The sequence below is a fragment of the Lissotriton vulgaris genome, chromosome 9 (genome assembly GCF_964263255.1).
Source record: "Lissotriton vulgaris chromosome 9, aLisVul1.2, whole genome shotgun sequence".
Classification (NCBI taxonomy): domain Eukaryota; kingdom Metazoa; phylum Chordata; class Amphibia; order Caudata; family Salamandridae; genus Lissotriton; species Lissotriton vulgaris.
In genome coordinates, this window is record NC_141697.1 from 540,423,265 (window position 1) to 540,440,924 (window position 17,660).

At 43.7% G+C, this 17,660-nt stretch overlaps 8 non-coding genes across 8 annotated transcripts; all 8 read right to left on the minus strand.

The window, feature by feature from the left end:
- Positions 1-520: 520 nt before the first annotated feature.
- Positions 521-592, minus strand: TRNAG-UCC (transfer RNA glycine (anticodon UCC)). Its single transcript has one exon. It is a non-coding gene; the product is annotated as a tRNA-Gly (tRNA).
- Positions 593-3,721: 3,129 nt separating this feature from the next.
- TRNAG-UCC (transfer RNA glycine (anticodon UCC)) lies at positions 3,722-3,793 on the minus strand. The gene has a single exon. It is a non-coding gene; the product is annotated as a tRNA-Gly (tRNA).
- Positions 3,794-5,315: 1,522 nt separating this feature from the next.
- TRNAG-CCC (transfer RNA glycine (anticodon CCC)) lies at positions 5,316-5,387 on the minus strand. Its single transcript has one exon. It is a non-coding gene; the product is annotated as a tRNA-Gly (tRNA).
- A 1,535-nt stretch (positions 5,388-6,922) lies between these two features.
- Positions 6,923-6,994, minus strand: TRNAG-UCC (transfer RNA glycine (anticodon UCC)). The gene has a single exon. It is a non-coding gene; the product is annotated as a tRNA-Gly (tRNA).
- A 1,513-nt stretch (positions 6,995-8,507) lies between these two features.
- On the minus strand, positions 8,508-8,579 carry TRNAG-CCC (transfer RNA glycine (anticodon CCC)). Its single transcript has one exon. It is a non-coding gene; the product is annotated as a tRNA-Gly (tRNA).
- Positions 8,580-10,108: 1,529 nt separating this feature from the next.
- TRNAG-UCC (transfer RNA glycine (anticodon UCC)) lies at positions 10,109-10,180 on the minus strand. The gene has a single exon. It is a non-coding gene; the product is annotated as a tRNA-Gly (tRNA).
- Positions 10,181-13,309: 3,129 nt separating this feature from the next.
- TRNAG-UCC (transfer RNA glycine (anticodon UCC)) lies at positions 13,310-13,381 on the minus strand. The gene has a single exon. It is a non-coding gene; the product is annotated as a tRNA-Gly (tRNA).
- A 3,129-nt stretch (positions 13,382-16,510) lies between these two features.
- On the minus strand, positions 16,511-16,582 carry TRNAG-UCC (transfer RNA glycine (anticodon UCC)). Its single transcript has one exon. It is a non-coding gene; the product is annotated as a tRNA-Gly (tRNA).
- Between the last annotated feature and the right edge of the window lie 1,078 nt (positions 16,583-17,660).

Genomic DNA, 17,660 nt, shown 5'->3' on the forward strand with positions numbered 1-17,660 from the left:
CAAACTTCCTGCTGCAGTCGGAGGCTCTTTCCATGGACATCTGCCTTTTGGATTCCTCTAAACTTGCCCTCTGATGAAACATTTTGTGAGCTGCAGTTACCTCCGACGGCTACAAGGTGGTGCTACATTCAGGTGAGGGCACAAGTATGCACAAAATGTTGGGGACTTTTGCCAGATTTATTGCTGGATCTTGCATATTTTTTTCAGAGGCTAAATATTGCCTAGGAAATGCTTTTTAACATAGAGATGCTGGAGTTAAAATGTCTGGTCGGGCCTCAGCCCTTTCATTGTCTGCCCACTGTAACATATTTTTTTACCAGTACATGTGAGTGGTGACTCTGCTTTATGAAACTTATCATATATTAGGACAATGAATATAGCAGAAGGGGCGATCGAAATGCTTGCCTACATATTTGTTTATTTTTTATATAATGGCTGATTAACCTCTTAATTATATTACCATTTTGTGAAATGTTGCTTTAAAATATATCCTGCTTGCAGAATATATAAGTATTTGTACTGCGTTGGCCGGGAATCGAACCCGGGTCAACTGCTTGGAAGGCAGCTATGCTCACCACTATACCACCAACGCCCTCTGATCTTTGCGCTCTCGGTTCTAAACATTAGGACCCTGAGTTCAATGACTATCATGCACCAGCTTCAATGGTGCATTTGGTTTAGATACCAACATGAAAAGCAATAGAAAGTTTTTGTAGAGGGTAAGGAACTGGGATTGAAACCAAGGACAAAGCTGTGCAGAAGAGAAGAATGGAAAGCAGCAATACAAATAATAGATATGAACACATAGAGGCAGCATGGGAAGCAAAGCAGGGAAGAGAAATAGAGAACATTCCATGAAATGCCCAGGAGATAGATAAGAGCAGAACAAAAAAGGGAAGAATGAAATTCAAAGCCTCCACATAAAAGTGTTTGAAGGTCCCACCAGTCATTCATGCTTATTATTGTGTGCCTTTACTTTCAAAGTACAGTGTGGAGCTTTTGACGATCCCTCTCTTGTATTTCAGCAGACACAGATAGTTGAGAAGTCTTTTCTCACATAGCTGGCACAAGCTTGCGCTTTTCCTTGCTGGTAGCGTGGAAATGACAGCTTGGTCCTTGGAAGTAAAATCAAGCAAAATTAGCAGAGGATGGTTTCGATCCATCGACCTCTGGGTTATGGGCCCAGCACGCTTCCGCTGCGCCACTCTGCTCCGTTGTGAAAGTGTTCTTTTTATGCAGATAAGGAGCATTAGGCAGAGTAGCATGGGATTGGTCTGGCTCTCACCTCATTTGCATAAGTATATCCCAAGGCATGCTGGGTGCAGAAAAACTTCATCTTCCCCTCTCACAATCAGTAATAACTGAAAGTCAGACACTCTTAGGCACTAGCCGTTTCAGGCCTTTATCAAGACAGTAGCTCTTGAACCATCTCTCTCTCGCTCTGTGATCCTAGCACTAGCATGCTCAGGATTTGGCTTTACCTTGGAGCCAGAGATATACCCGGTGAGGGCTTGCCCGGTGTGAGGCTTTTGAGCGTTTGGGAGCGTTCGGGACGTGAGTGGACGTTGGACAGGAAACTATGCGAATATGAAGCCTCCAACATTCCTGCTTCAGTGAGTGGTTCTTTCCATGGACATCTGACTCTTGGATTCCTCTCAACTTGCCTTCTGATAAAACATTTTGTGAGCAGCAGTTTCCTTCGACAGCTACAAGGTGGCGCTACATTCAGGTGAGAGCACAAGTATGCACAAAATGTTAGGGACTTTTGCCAGATTTATCGGTGGATCTTGCATATTTTTTCAGAGGCTAGATATTGCCTAGAAATGCTTTTTAACATAGAGATGCTGGAGTTACAATGTCTGGTCGGGCCTCAGCCCTTCCATTGTTTGCCCACTGTAACAAATTTATTACCAGCACATGTGTGTTGTGACTCTGCTTTATGAAACTTATCATATATTAGGACAATGTATGTAGCAGAAGGTGCGATTGAGATGTTTGCCCACGTATTTGTTTATTTTTTTATATATGGCTGATTAATCTGTTCGTGAAATTTCCATTTTGTGACATGTTGCATTACAATATATCCTGCTTGCAGAATATATAAGTATTTTCAGTGCGTTGGCTGGGAATCGAACCCGGGTCAACTGCTTGGGAAGCAGCTATGCTCACCACTATACCACCAACGCCCTCTGATGTGTTAGCTCTCGGTTCTAAATATTACGTTGCAGAAATCAATGACTATCTTGCACCAGCTTCAATGGTGCATTTGGTTTAGATACCAACATGAGAAGCAGTAGAACGTTTTTTGCAGAGGGTAAGGAACTGGGGATTGAAACCAAGGACAAAGTTGTGCAGAAGAGAAGAAATGAAAAGCAACAGTACAAATAGTAGAAATGAGCATATATAGGCAGCATGGGAAGCAAAGCAGGGAAGAGAAAGAGAACATTCCATGAAATGCCCAGGAGATAGATAAGAGCAGAACAAAAAGGGAAGAATGAAATTCAAAGCATGCCCAGAAAGTTGTGTGAAGCTCCCACCAGTCAGTCATTTATGGTTATAATTGTGTGTCTTTACTTTCAAAGTACAGGGTTGTACCTTTCACGATCACTCTTGTATTACACAGACACGAATAGTTGAGAAGTCTTTTCTCACATAGCTGGCACAAGCTTGCACTTTTCCTTTCTGGCTATGTGGAAATGACAGCTTGGTCCTTGGAAGGAAAATCAAGCAAAATTAGCAGAGGATGGTTTCGATCCATCGACCTCTGGGTTATGGGCCCAGCACGCTTCCGCTGCGCCACTCTGCTCCTTTGTGAAAGTGTTCTCTTTATGCAGATGAGGAGGCATTCAGAGAAGTGACGTGGGATTGGTCGGGCTCTCACCTCATTTGCCTAAGTATATCGCAAGGCATGCTGGGTGCAGAAAATCTTTATCTTCCCCTCTCACAATCAGTCACAACTGAAAGTCCAGACCCTCTTAGGCACTAGCCGTTTCAGGCCTTTAACAAGACAACAGCTCTCTGACGCTCTCTGTCTCTCTCTCTCTCTCTGTGATCCTAGTGCTTGCATGCTCAGTATTTGGCTTTTCCTGGGAGCCAGAGATCTACCCGGTGAGGGCTTGCCGGTATAAGGCTTTAGAGCGTTTGGGAGCGTTCGGTACATGAGAGGACGTTGGACTGGAAGCTATGCAAATTTGAAGCATCCAAACTTCCTGCTGCAGTCGGAGGCTCTTTCCATGGACATCTGCCTTTTGGATTCCTCTAAACTTGCCCTCTGATGAAACATTTTGTGAGCTGCAGTTACCTCCGACGGCTACAAGGTGGTGCTACATTCAGGTGAGGGCACAAGTATGCACAAAATGTTGGGGACTTTTGCCAGATTTATTGCTGGACCTTGCATATTTTTTTCAGAGGCTAAATATTGCCTAGGAAATGCTTTTTAACATAGAGATGCTGGAGTTAAAATGTCTGGTCGGGCCTCAGCCCTTTCATTGTCTGCCCACTGTAACATATTTTTTTACCAGTACATGTGAGTGGTGACTCTGCTTTATGAAACTTATCATATATTAGGACAATGAATATAGCAGAAGGGGCGATCGAAATGCTTGCCTACATATTTGTTTATTTTTTATATAATGGCTGATTAACCTCTTAATTATATTACCATTTTGTGAAATGTTGCTTTAAAATATATCCTGCTTGCAGAATATATAAGTATTTGTACTGCGTTGGCCGGGAATCGAACCCGGGTCAACTGCTTGGAAGGCAGCTATGCTCACCACTATACCACCAACGCCCTCTGATCTTTGTGCTCTCGGTTCTAAACATTAGGACCCTGAGTTCAATGACTATCATGCACCAGCTTCAATGGTGCATTTGGTTTAGATACCAACATGAAAAGCAATAGAAAGTTTTTGTAGAGGGTAAGGAACTGGGATTGAAACCAAGGACAAAGCTGTGCAGAAGAGAAGAATGGAAAGCAGCAATACAAATAATAGATATGAACACATAGAGGCAGCATGGGAAGCAAAGCAGGGAAGAGAAATAGAGAACATTCCATGAAATGCCCAGGAGATAGATAAGAGCAGAACAAAAAAGGGAAGAATGAAATTCAAAGCCTCCACATAAAAGTGTTTGAAGGTCCCACCAGTCATTCATGCTTATTATTGTGTGCCTTTACTTTCAAAGTACAGTGTGGAGCTTTTGACGATCCCTCTCTTGTATTTCAGCAGACACAGATAGTTGAGAAGTCTTTTCTCACATAGCTGGCACAAGCTTGCGCTTTTCCTTGCTGGTAGCGTGGAAATGACAGCTTGGTCCTTGGAAGTAAAATCAAGCAAAATTAGCAGAGGATGGTTTCGATCCATCGACCTCTGGGTTATGGGCCCAGCACGCTTCCGCTGCGCCACTCTGCTCCGTTGTGAAAGTGTTCTTTTTATGCAGATAAGGAGCATTAGGCAGAGTAGCATGGGATTGGTCTGGCTCTCACCTCATTTGCATAAGTATATCCCAAGGCATGCTGGGTGCAGAAAAACTTCATCTTCCCCTCTCACAATCAGTAATAACTGAAAGTCAGACACTCTTAGGCACTAGCCGTTTCAGGCCTTTATCAAGACAGTAGCTCTTGAACCATCTCTCTCTCGCTCTGTGATCCTAGCACTAGCATGCTCAGGATTTGGCTTTACCTTGGAGCCAGAGATATACCCGGTGAGGGCTTGCCCGGTGTGAGGCTTTTGAGCGTTTGGGAGCGTTCGGGACGTGAGTGGACGTTGGACAGGAAACTATGCGAATATGAAGCCTCCAACATTCCTGCTTCAGTGAGTGGTTCTTTCCATGGACATCTGACTCTTGGATTCCTCTCAACTTGCCTTCTGATAAAACATTTTGTGAGCAGCAGTTTCCTTCGACAGCTACAAGGTGGCGCTACATTCAGGTGAGAGCACAAGTATGCACAAAATGTTAGGGACTTTTGCCAGATTTATCGGTGGATCTTGCATATTTTTTCAGAGGCTAGATATTGCCTAGAAATGCTTTTTAACATAGAGATGCTGGAGTTACAATGTCTGGTCGGGCCTCAGCCCTTCCATTGTTTGCCCACTGTAACAAATTTATTACCAGCACATGTGTGTTGTGACTCTGCTTTATGAAACTTATCATATATTAGGACAATGTATGTAGCAGAAGGTGCGATTGAGATGTTTGCCCACGTATTTGTTTATTTTTTTATATATGGCTGATTAATCTGTTCGTGAAATTTCCATTTTGTGACATGTTGCATTACAATATATCCTGCTTGCAGAATATATAAGTATTTTCAGTGCGTTGGCCGGGAATCGAACCCGGGTCAACTGCTTGGGAAGCAGCTATGCTCACCACTATACCACCAACGCCCTCTGATGTGTTAGCTCTCGGTTCTAAATATTACGTTGCAGAAATCAATGACTATCTTGCACCAGCTTCAATGGTGCATTTGGTTTAGATACCAACATGAGAAGCAGTAGAACGTTTTTTGCAGAGGGTAAGGAACTGGGGATTGAAACCAAGGACAAAGTTGTGCAGAAGAGAAGAAATGAAAAGCAACAGTACAAATAGTAGAAATGAGCATATATAGGCAGCATGGGAAGCAAAGCAGGGAAGAGAAAGAGAACATTCCATGAAATGCCCAGGAGATAGATAAGAGCAGAACAAAAAGGGAAGAATGAAATTCAAAGCATGCCCAGAAAGTTGTGTGAAGCTCCCACCAGTCAGTCATTTATGGTTATAATTGTGTGTCTTTACTTTCAAAGTACAGGGTTGTACCTTTCACGATCACTCTTGTATTACACAGACACGAATAGTTGAGAAGTCTTTTCTCACATAGCTGGCACAAGCTTGCACTTTTCCTTTCTGGCTATGTGGAAATGACAGCTTGGTCCTTGGAAGGAAAATCAAGCAAAATTAGCAGAGGATGGTTTCGATCCATCGACCTCTGGGTTATGGGCCCAGCACGCTTCCGCTGCGCCACTCTGCTCCTTTGTGAAAGTGTTCTCTTTATGCAGATGAGGAGGCATTCAGAGAAGTGACGTGGGATTGGTCGGGCTCTCACCTCATTTGCCTAAGTATATCGCAAGGCATGCTGGGTGCAGAAAATCTTTATCTTCCCCTCTCACAATCAGTCACAACTGAAAGTCCAGACCCTCTTAGGCACTAGCCGTTTCAGGCCTTTAACAAGACAACAGCTCTCTGACGCTCTCTGTCTCTCTCTCTCTCTCTGTGATCCTAGTGCTTGCATGCTCAGTATTTGGCTTTTCCTGGGAGCCAGAGATCTACCCGGTGAGGGCTTGCCGGTATAAGGCTTTAGAGCGTTTGGGAGCGTTCGGTACATGAGAGGACGTTGGACTGGAAGCTATGCAAATTTGAAGCATCCAAACTTCCTGCTGCAGTCGGAGGCTCTTTCCATGGACATCTGCCTTTTGGATTCCTCTAAACTTGCCCTCTGATGAAACATTTTGTGAGCTGCAGTTACCTCCGATGGCTACAAGGTGGTGCTACATTCAGGTGAGGGCACAAGTATGCACAAAATGTTGGGGACTTTTGCCAGATTTATTGCTGGACCTTGCATATTTTTTTCAGAGGCTAAATATTGCCTAGGAAATGCTTTTTAACATAGAGATGCTGGAGTTAAAATGTCTGGTCGGGCCTCAGCCCTTTCATTGTCTGCCCACTGTAACATATTTTTTTACCAGTACATGTGAGTGGTGACTCTGCTTTATGAAACTTATCATATATTAGGACAATGAATATAGCAGAAGGGGCGATCGAAATGCTTGCCTACATATTTGTTTATTTTTTATATAATGGCTGATTAACCTCTTAATTATATTACCATTTTGTGAAATGTTGCTTTAAAATATATCCTGCTTGCAGAATATATAAGTATTTGTACTGCGTTGGCCGGGAATCGAACCCGGGTCAACTGCTTGGAAGGCAGCTATGCTCACCACTATACCACCAACGCCCTCTGATCTTTGTGCTCTCGGTTCTAAACATTAGGACCCTGAGTTCAATGACTATCATGCACCAGCTTCAATGGTGCATTTGGTTTAGATACCAACATGAAAAGCAATAGAAAGTTTTTGTAGAGGGTAAGGAACTGGGATTGAAACCAAGGACAAAGCTGTGCAGAAGAGAAGAATGGAAAGCAGCAATACAAATAATAGATATGAACACATAGAGGCAGCATGGGAAGCAAAGCAGGGAAGAGAAATAGAGAACATTCCATGAAATGCCCAGGAGATAGATAAGAGCAGAACAAAAAAGGGAAGAATGAAATTCAAAGCCTCCACATAAAAGTGTTTGAAGGTCCCACCAGTCATTCATGCTTATTATTGTGTGCCTTTACTTTCAAAGTACAGTGTGGAGCTTTTGACGATCCCTCTCTTGTATTTCAGCAGACACAGATAGTTGAGAAGTCTTTTCTCACATAGCTGGCACAAGCTTGCGCTTTTCCTTGCTGGTAGCGTGGAAATGACAGCTTGGTCCTTGGAAGTAAAATCAAGCAAAATTAGCAGAGGATGGTTTCGATCCATCGACCTCTGGGTTATGGGCCCAGCACGCTTCCGCTGCGCCACTCTGCTCCGTTGTGAAAGTGTTCTTTTTATGCAGATAAGGAGCATTAGGCAGAGTAGCATGGGATTGGTCTGGCTCTCACCTCATTTGCATAAGTATATCCCAAGGCATGCTGGGTGCAGAAAAACTTCATCTTCCCCTCTCACAATCAGTCATAACTGAAAGTCAGACACTCTTAGGCACTAGCCGTTTCAGGCCTTTATCAAGACAGTAGCTCTTGAACCATCTCTCTCTCGCTCTGTGATCCTAGCACTAGCATGCTCAGGATTTGGCTTTACCTTGGAGCCAGAGATATACCCGGTGAGGGCTTGCCCGGTGTGAGGCTTTTGAGCGTTTGGGAGCGTTGTGGACGTTGGACAGGAAACTATGCGAATATGAAGCCTCCAACATTCCTGCTTCAGTGAGTGGTTCTTTCCATGGACATCTGACTCTTGGATTCCTCTCAACTTGCCTTCTGATAAAACATTTTGTGAGCAGCAGTTTCCTTCGACAGCTACAAGGTGGCGCTACATTCAGGTGAGAGCACAAGTATGCACAAAATGTTAGGGACTTTTGCCAGATTTATCGGTGGATCTTGCATATTTTTTTCAGAGGCTAGATATTGCCTAGAAATGCTTTTTAACATAGAGATGCTGGAGTTACAATGTCTGGTCGGGCCTCAGCCCTTCCATTGTTTGCCCACTGTAACAAATTTATTACCAGCACATGTGTGTTGTGACTCTGCTTTATGAAACTTATCATATATTAGGACAATGTATGTAGCAGAAGGTGCGATTGAGATGTTTGCCCACGTATTTGTTTATTTTTTTATATATGGCTGATTAATCTGTTCGTGAAATTTCCATTTTGTGACATGTTGCATTACAATATATCCTGCTTGCAGAATATATAAGTATTTTCAGTGCGTTGGCCGGGAATCGAACCCGGGTCAACTGCTTGGGAAGCAGCTATGCTCACCACTATACCACCAACGCCCTCTGATGTGTTAGCTCTCGGTTCTAAATATTACGTTGCAGAAATCAATGACTATCTTGCACCAGCTTCAATGGTGCATTTGGTTTAGATACCAACATGAGAAGCAGTAGAACGTTTTTTGCAGAGGGTAAGGAACTGGGGATTGAAACCAAGGACAAAGTTGTGCAGAAGAGAAGAAATGAAAAGCAACAGTACAAATAGTAGAAATGAGCATATATAGGCAGCATGGGAAGCAAAGCAGGGAAGAGAAAGAGAACATTCCATGAAATGCCCAGGAGATAGATAAGAGCAGAACAAAAAGGGAAGAATGAAATTCAAAGCATGCCCAGAAAGTTGTGTGAAGCTCCCACCAGTCATTTATGGTTATAATTGTGTGTCTTTACTTTCAAAGTACAGGGTTGTACCTTTCACGATCACTCTTGTATTACACAGACACGAATAGTTGAGAAGTCTTTTCTCACATAGCTGGTACAAGCTTGCACTTTTCCTTTCTGGCTATGTGGAAATGACAGCTTGGTCCTTGGAAGGAAAATCAAGCAAAATTAGCAGAGGATGGTTTCGATCCATCGACCTCTGGGTTATGGGCCCAGCACGCTTCCGCTGCGCCACTCTGCTCCTTTGTGAAAGTGTTCTGTTTATGCAGATGAGGAGGCATTCAGAGAAGTGACGTGGGATTGGTCGGGCTCTCACCTCATTTGCCTAAGTATATCGCAAGGCATGCTGGGTGCAGAAAATCTTTATCTTCCCCTCTCACAATCAGTCACAACTGAAAGTCCAGACCCTCTTATTCACTAGCCGTTTCAGGCCTTTAACAAGACAACAGCTCTCCGACGCTCTCTGTCTCTCTCTCTCTCTGTGATCCTAGTGCTTGCATGCTCAGTATTTGGCTTTACCTGGGAGCCAGAGATCTACCCGGTGAGGGCTTGCCGGTATAAGGCTTTAGAGCGTTTGGGAGCGTTCGGTACATGAGAGGACGTTGGACTGGAAGCTATGCAAATTTGAAGCATCCAAACTTCCTGCTGCAGTCGGAGGCTCTTTCCATGGACATCTGCCTTTTGGATTCCTCTAAACTTGCCCTCTGATGAAACATTTTGTGAGCTGCAGTTACCTCCGACGGCTACAAGGTGGTGCTACATTCAGGTGAGGGCACAAGTATGCACAAAATGTTGGGGACTTTTGCCAGATTTATTGCTGGATCTTGCATATTTTTTTCAGAGGCTAAATATTGCCTAGGAAATGCTTTTTAACATAGAGATGCTGGAGTTAAAATGTCTGGTCGGGCCTCAGCCCTTTCATTGTCTGCCCACTGTAACATATTTTTTTACCAGTACATGTGAGTGGTGACTCTGCTTTATGAAACTTATCATATATTAGGACAATGAATATAGCAGAAGGGGCGATCGAAATGCTTGCCTACATATTTGTTTATTTTTTATATAATGGCTGATTAACCTCTTAATTATATTACCATTTTGTGAAATGTTGCTTTAAAATATATCCTGCTTGCAGAATATATAAGTATTTGTACTGCGTTGGCCGGGAATCGAACCCGGGTCAACTGCTTGGAAGGCAGCTATGCTCACCACTATACCACCAACGCCCTCTGATCTTTGCGCTCTCGGTTCTAAACATTAGGACCCTGAGTTCAATGACTATCATGCACCAGCTTCAATGGTGCATTTGGTTTAGATACCAACATGAAAAGCAATAGAAAGTTTTTGTAGAGGGTAAGGAACTGGGATTGAAACCAAGGACAAAGCTGTGCAGAAGAGAAGAATGGAAAGCAGCAATACAAATAATAGATATGAACACATAGAGGCAGCATGGGAAGCAAAGCAGGGAAGAGAAATAGAGAACATTCCATGAAATGCCCAGGAGATAGATAAGAGCAGAACAAAAAAGGGAAGAATGAAATTCAAAGCCTCCACATAAAAGTGTTTGAAGGTCCCACCAGTCATTCATGCTTATTATTGTGTGCCTTTACTTTCAAAGTACAGTGTGGAGCTTTTGACGATCCCTCTCTTGTATTTCAGCAGACACAGATAGTTGAGAAGTCTTTTCTCACATAGCTGGCACAAGCTTGCGCTTTTCCTTGCTGGTAGCGTGGAAATGACAGCTTGGTCCTTGGAAGTAAAATCAAGCAAAATTAGCAGAGGATGGTTTCGATCCATCGACCTCTGGGTTATGGGCCCAGCACGCTTCCGCTGCGCCACTCTGCTCCGTTGTGAAAGTGTTCTTTTTATGCAGATAAGGAGCATTAGGCAGAGTAGCATGGGATTGGTCTGGCTCTCACCTCATTTGCATAAGTATATCCCAAGGCATGCTGGGTGCAGAAAAACTTCATCTTCCCCTCTCACAATCAGTAATAACTGAAAGTCAGACACTCTTAGGCACTAGCCGTTTCAGGCCTTTATCAAGACAGTAGCTCTTGAACCATCTCTCTCTCGCTCTGTGATCCTAGCACTAGCATGCTCAGGATTTGGCTTTACCTTGGAGCCAGAGATATACCCGGTGAGGGCTTGCCCGGTGTGAGGCTTTTGAGCGTTTGGGAGCGTTCGGGACGTGAGTGGACGTTGGACAGGAAACTATGCGAATATGAAGCCTCCAACATTCCTGCTTCAGTGAGTGGTTCTTTCCATGGACATCTGACTCTTGGATTCCTCTCAACTTGCCTTCTGATAAAACATTTTGTGAGCAGCAGTTTCCTTCGACAGCTACAAGGTGGCGCTACATTCAGGTGAGAGCACAAGTATGCACAAAATGTTAGGGACTTTTGCCAGATTTATCGGTGGATCTTGCATATTTTTTCAGAGGCTAGATATTGCCTAGAAATGCTTTTTAACATAGAGATGCTGGAGTTACAATGTCTGGTCGGGCCTCAGCCCTTCCATTGTTTGCCCACTGTAACAAATTTATTACCAGCACATGTGTGTTGTGACTCTGCTTTATGAAACTTATCATATATTAGGACAATGTATGTAGCAGAAGGTGCGATTGAGATGTTTGCCCACGTATTTGTTTATTTTTTTATATATGGCTGATTAATCTGTTCGTGAAATTTCCATTTTGTGACATGTTGCATTACAATATATCCTGCTTGCAGAATATATAAGTATTTTCAGTGCGTTGGCTGGGAATCGAACCCGGGTCAACTGCTTGGGAAGCAGCTATGCTCACCACTATACCACCAACGCCCTCTGATGTGTTAGCTCTCGGTTCTAAATATTACGTTGCAGAAATCAATGACTATCTTGCACCAGCTTCAATGGTGCATTTGGTTTAGATACCAACATGAGAAGCAGTAGAACGTTTTTTGCAGAGGGTAAGGAACTGGGGATTGAAACCAAGGACAAAGTTGTGCAGAAGAGAAGAAATGAAAAGCAACAGTACAAATAGTAGAAATGAGCATATATAGGCAGCATGGGAAGCAAAGCAGGGAAGAGAAAGAGAACATTCCATGAAATGCCCAGGAGATAGATAAGAGCAGAACAAAAAGGGAAGAATGAAATTCAAAGCATGCCCAGAAAGTTGTGTGAAGCTCCCACCAGTCAGTCATTTATGGTTATAATTGTGTGTCTTTACTTTCAAAGTACAGGGTTGTACCTTTCACGATCACTCTTGTATTACACAGACACGAATAGTTGAGAAGTCTTTTCTCACATAGCTGGCACAAGCTTGCACTTTTCCTTTCTGGCTATGTGGAAATGACAGCTTGGTCCTTGGAAGGAAAATCAAGCAAAATTAGCAGAGGATGGTTTCGATCCATCGACCTCTGGGTTATGGGCCCAGCACGCTTCCGCTGCGCCACTCTGCTCCTTTGTGAAAGTGTTCTCTTTATGCAGATGAGGAGGCATTCAGAGAAGTGACGTGGGATTGGTCGGGCTCTCACCTCATTTGCCTAAGTATATCGCAAGGCATGCTGGGTGCAGAAAATCTTTATCTTCCCCTCTCACAATCAGTCACAACTGAAAGTCCAGACCCTCTTAGGCACTAGCCGTTTCAGGCCTTTAACAAGACAACAGCTCTCTGACGCTCTCTGTCTCTCTCTCTCTCTCTGTGATCCTAGTGCTTGCATGCTCAGTATTTGGCTTTTCCTGGGAGCCAGAGATCTACCCGGTGAGGGCTTGCCGGTATAAGGCTTTAGAGCGTTTGGGAGCGTTCGGTACATGAGAGGACGTTGGACTGGAAGCTATGCAAATTTGAAGCATCCAAACTTCCTGCTGCAGTCGGAGGCTCTTTCCATGGACATCTGCCTTTTGGATTCCTCTAAACTTGCCCTCTGATGAAACATTTTGTGAGCTGCAGTTACCTCCGACGGCTACAAGGTGGTGCTACATTCAGGTGAGGGCACAAGTATGCACAAAATGTTGGGGACTTTTGCCAGATTTATTGCTGGACCTTGCATATTTTTTTCAGAGGCTAAATATTGCCTAGGAAATGCTTTTTAACATAGAGATGCTGGAGTTAAAATGTCTGGTCGGGCCTCAGCCCTTTCATTGTCTGCCCACTGTAACATATTTTTTTACCAGTACATGTGAGTGGTGACTCTGCTTTATGAAACTTATCATATATTAGGACAATGAATATAGCAGAAGGGGCGATCGAAATGCTTGCCTACATATTTGTTTATTTTTTATATAATGGCTGATTAACCTCTTAATTATATTACCATTTTGTGAAATGTTGCTTTAAAATATATCCTGCTTGCAGAATATATAAGTATTTGTACTGCGTTGGCCGGGAATCGAACCCGGGTCAACTGCTTGGAAGGCAGCTATGCTCACCACTATACCACCAACGCCCTCTGATCTTTGCGCTCTCGGTTCTAAACATTAGGACCCTGAGTTCAATGACTATCATGCACCAGCTTCAATGGTGCATTTGGTTTAGATACCAACATGAAAAGCAATAGAAAGTTTTTGTAGAGGGTAAGGAACTGGGATTGAAACCAAGGACAAAGCTGTGCAGAAGAGAAGAATGGAAAGCAGCAATACAAATAATAGATATGAACACATAGAGGCAGCATGGGAAGCAAAGCAGGGAAGAGAAATAGAGAACATTCCATGAAATGCCCAGGAGATAGATAAGAGCAGAACAAAAAAGGGAAGAATGAAATTCAAAGCCTCCACATAAAAGTGTTTGAAGGTCCCACCAGTCATTCATGCTTATTATTGTGTGCCTTTACTTTCAAAGTACAGTGTGGAGCTTTTGACGATCCCTCTCTTGTATTTCAGCAGACACAGATAGTTGAGAAGTCTTTTCTCACATAGCTGGCACAAGCTTGCGCTTTTCCTTGCTGGTAGCGTGGAAATGACAGCTTGGTCCTTGGAAGTAAAATCAAGCAAAATTAGCAGAGGATGGTTTCGATCCATCGACCTCTGGGTTATGGGCCCAGCACGCTTCCGCTGCGCCACTCTGCTCCGTTGTGAAAGTGTTCTTTTTATGCAGATAAGGAGCATTAGGCAGAGTAGCATGGGATTGGTCTGGCTCTCACCTCATTTGCATAAGTATATCCCAAGGCATGCTGGGTGCAGAAAAACTTCATCTTCCCCTCTCACAATCAGTAATAACTGAAAGTCAGACACTCTTAGGCACTAGCCGTTTCAGGCCTTTATCAAGACAGTAGCTCTTGAACCATCTCTCTCTCGCTCTGTGATCCTAGCACTAGCATGCTCAGGATTTGGCTTTACCTTGGAGCCAGAGATATACCCGGTGAGGGCTTGCCCGGTGTGAGGCTTTTGAGCGTTTGGGAGCGTTCGGGACGTGAGTGGACGTTGGACAGGAAACTATGCGAATATGAAGCCTCCAACATTCCTGCTTCAGTGAGTGGTTCTTTCCATGGACATCTGACTCTTGGATTCCTCTCAACTTGCCTTCTGATAAAACATTTTGTGAGCAGCAGTTTCCTTCGACAGCTACAAGGTGGCGCTACATTCAGGTGAGAGCACAAGTATGCACAAAATGTTAGGGACTTTTGCCAGATTTATCGGTGGATCTTGCATATTTTTTCAGAGGCTAGATATTGCCTAGAAATGCTTTTTAACATAGAGATGCTGGAGTTACAATGTCTGGTCGGGCCTCAGCCCTTCCATTGTTTGCCCACTGTAACAAATTTATTACCAGCACATGTGTGTTGTGACTCTGCTTTATGAAACTTATCATATATTAGGACAATGTATGTAGCAGAAGGTGCGATTGAGATGTTTGCCCACGTATTTGTTTATTTTTTTATATATGGCTGATTAATCTGTTCGTGAAATTTCCATTTTGTGACATGTTGCATTACAATATATCCTGCTTGCAGAATATATAAGTATTTTCAGTGCGTTGGCTGGGAATCGAACCCGGGTCAACTGCTTGGGAAGCAGCTATGCTCACCACTATACCACCAACGCCCTCTGATGTGTTAGCTCTCGGTTCTAAATATTACGTTGCAGAAATCAATGACTATCTTGCACCAGCTTCAATGGTGCATTTGGTTTAGATACCAACATGAGAAGCAGTAGAACGTTTTTTGCAGAGGGTAAGGAACTGGGGATTGAAACCAAGGACAAAGTTGTGCAGAAGAGAAGAAATGAAAAGCAACAGTACAAATAGTAGAAATGAGCATATATAGGCAGCATGGGAAGCAAAGCAGGGAAGAGAAAGAGAACATTCCATGAAATGCCCAGGAGATAGATAAGAGCAGAACAAAAAGGGAAGAATGAAATTCAAAGCATGCCCAGAAAGTTGTGTGAAGCTCCCACCAGTCAGTCATTTATGGTTATAATTGTGTGTCTTTACTTTCAAAGTACAGGGTTGTACCTTTCACGATCACTCTTGTATTACACAGACACGAATAGTTGAGAAGTCTTTTCTCACATAGCTGGCACAAGCTTGCACTTTTCCTTTCTGGCTATGTGGAAATGACAGCTTGGTCCTTGGAAGGAAAATCAAGCAAAATTAGCAGAGGATGGTTTCGATCCATCGACCTCTGGGTTATGGGCCCAGCACGCTTCCGCTGCGCCACTCTGCTCCTTTGTGAAAGTGTTCTCTTTATGCAGATGAGGAGGCATTCAGAGAAGTGACGTGGGATTGGTCGGGCTCTCACCTCATTTGCCTAAGTATATCGCAAGGCATGCTGGGTGCAGAAAATCTTTATCTTCCCCTCTCACAATCAGTCACAACTGAAAGTCCAGACCCTCTTAGGCACTAGCCGTTTCAGGCCTTTAACAAGACAACAGCTCTCTGACGCTCTCTGTCTCTCTCTCTCTCTCTGTGATCCTAGTGCTTGCATGCTCAGTATTTGGCTTTTCCTGGGAGCCAGAGATCTACCCGGTGAGGGCTTGCCGGTATAAGGCTTTAGAGCGTTTGGGAGCGTTCGGTACATGAGAGGACGTTGGACTGGAAGCTATGCAAATTTGAAGCATCCAAACTTCCTGCTGCAGTCGGAGGCTCTTTCCATGGACATCTGCCTTTTGGATTCCTCTAAACTTGCCCTCTGATGAAACATTTTGTGAGCTGCAGTTACCTCCGACGGCTACAAGGTGGTGCTACATTCAGGTGAGGGCACAAGTATGCACAAAATGTTGGGGACTTTTGCCAGATTTATTGCTGGACCTTGCATATTTTTTTCAGAGGCTAAATATTGCCTAGGAAATGCTTTTTAACATAGAGATGCTGGAGTTAAAATGTCTGGTCGGGCCTCAGCCCTTTCATTGTCTGCCCACTGTAACATATTTTTTTACCAGTACATGTGAGTGGTGACTCTGCTTTATGAAACTTATCATATATTAGGACAATGAATATAGCAGAAGGGGCGATCGAAATGCTTGCCTACATATTTGTTTATTTTTTATATAATGGCTGATTAACCTCTTAATTATATTACCATTTTGTGAAATGTTGCTTTAAAATATATCCTGCTTGCAGAATATATAAGTATTTGTACTGCGTTGGCCGGGAATCGAACCCGGGTCAACTGCTTGGAAGGCAGCTATGCTCACCACTATACCACCAACGCCCTCTGATCTTTGTGCTCTCGGTTCTAAACATTAGGACCCTGAGTTCAATGACTATCATGCACCAGCTTCAATGGTGCATTTGGTTTAGATACCAACATGAAAAGCAATAGAAAGTTTTTGTAGAGGGTAAGGAACTGGGATTGAAACCAAGGACAAAGCTGTGCAGAAGAGAAGAATGGAAAGCAGCAATACAAATAATAGATATGAACACATAGAGGCAGCATGGGAAGCAAAGCAGGGAAGAGAAATAGAGAACATTCCATGAAATGCCCAGGAGATAGATAAGAGCAGAACAAAAAAGGGAAGAATGAAATTCAAAGCCTCCACATAAAAGTGTTTGAAGGTCCCACCAGTCATTCATGCTTATTATTGTGTGCCTTTACTTTCAAAGTACAGTGTGGAGCTTTTGACGATCCCTCTCTTGTATTTCAGCAGACACAGATAGTTGAGAAGTCTTTTCTCACATAGCTGGCACAAGCTTGCGCTTTTCCTTGCTGGTAGCGTGGAAATGACAGCTTGGTCCTTGGAAGTAAAATCAAGCAAAATTAGCAGAGGATGGTTTTGATCCATCGACCTCTGGGTTATGGGCCCAGCACGCTTCCGCTGCGCCACTCTGCTCCGTTGTGAAAGTGTTCTTTTTATGCAGATAAGGAGCATTAGGCAGAGTAGCATGGGATTGGTCTGGCTCTCACCTCATTTGCATAAGTATATCCCAAGGCATGCTGGGTGCAGAAAAACTTCATCTTCCCCTCTCACAATCAGTCATAACTGAAAGTCAGACACTCTTAGGCACTAGCCGTTTCAGGCCTTTATCAAGACAGTAGCTCTTGAACCATCTCTCTCTCGCTCTGTGATCCTAGCACTAGCATGCTCAGGATTTGGCTTTACCTTGGAGCCAGAGATATACCCGGTGAGGGCTTGCCCGGTGTGAGGCTTTTGAGCGTTTGGGAGCGTTCGGGACGTGAGTGGACGTTGGACAGGAAACTATGCGAATATGAAGCCTCCAACATTCCTGCTTCAGTGAGTGGTTCTTTCCATGGACATCTGACTCTTGGATTCCTCTCAACTTGCCTTCTG